At 44.3% G+C, this 1,066-nt stretch overlaps 1 non-coding gene across 1 annotated transcript; it reads right to left on the bottom strand.

Moving 5' to 3' along the window:
* Positions 1–307: 307 nt before the first annotated feature.
* On the bottom strand, positions 308–414 carry LOC112623891. Its single transcript, XR_003119250.1, has one exon. It is a non-coding gene; the product is annotated as a U6 spliceosomal RNA (small nuclear RNA).
* Positions 415–1,066: the final 652 nt, after the last annotated feature.

Genomic DNA, 1,066 nt, shown 5'->3' with positions numbered 1-1,066 from the left:
TATTATTATTACTATTATTTGAAACAGAATCTCGCTGTCATCCAGGCTGGAGTGCAGTGGCGCGTTCTTGGCTCATTGCAACCTCCACCTCCCAGGTTCAAGCAATTCTCTGCCTCAGCCTCCCGAGTAGCTGGGATTACAGGTGCCCACCACCATGCCCAGCTAATTTTTGTATTTTTAGTAGAGACGGGGTTTCACCATCTTGACCAGGCTGGTCTTGAACTCCTGACCTTGTGATCCACCTGCCTCGGCCTCCCAAAATGCTGGGATTACAGGTGTGAGCCACCATGCCCGGCCTATTATTATTTTTAATATGGAAGGCTTTACAAATTCATGTGTCATCCTTGCAAAGGGACCATGCTAATCTTCCCTGAATCATTCCAGTTTTAGTATATGTGCTGCCAAAGCAAGCACAAGTTTTTAACTTTTAACATGTAAAAGATAAAATTATCTTCATTGTAGTGAGGCTGGTTTACTTCATCATTCCCCCCTCTGTGGATGGACAAACTCACTTGTATACCTAAATATTTCTTAGACCACAATTACACAGTTGTTCACTATCTCTGTGAGAGAACCATGAGGAAAGTGGTAAAAATTAGGGGTCCCTTCTAGTTTTCAGGGTCTTAAGAAATAGCTGCAAGTTGCAGAAGAGTCAGTCTCACTTCATTTTGATGACAATTTTCATATGTTTGGTGTCTATAGGGCTGCAGGTATGCAGGGCCCACCTGCACAAACATGGTCAAGCATTTCTCAAGGCATAATCCACCTGGGTCCAAGGCAGTCCTTTCTGATGATTTAATTTATGTGAATTAGTCACCCTGCTGGGACAGACATGCTTGGTGTGGAGTCCGGGGTTGGCATGACACACTCTACATAGGCAAAAGGGGTCTTGGAATAGAAGCAGTGGACAAAAATAGCAATTTGAGCTTCAGGTATTGAAGGAAATTGCTGGGAAAGAGGAGTCGAAACCTTACTAGGCTCAGCCCCACAGTCGTGTGACCTGTTCATTATGACAGCTAGAAAGGCCTTAGGCCATATGCAGTCTTTTTGGTTGCCACCGACATTA

Source organism: Theropithecus gelada, chromosome 4, assembly GCF_003255815.1.
Source record: "Theropithecus gelada isolate Dixy chromosome 4, Tgel_1.0, whole genome shotgun sequence".
Classification (NCBI taxonomy): Eukaryota; Metazoa; Chordata; class Mammalia; order Primates; family Cercopithecidae; genus Theropithecus; species Theropithecus gelada.
Note: the sequence above shows the minus strand (reverse complement) of the source record. Positions and strands in the feature narration are given on the sequence as shown.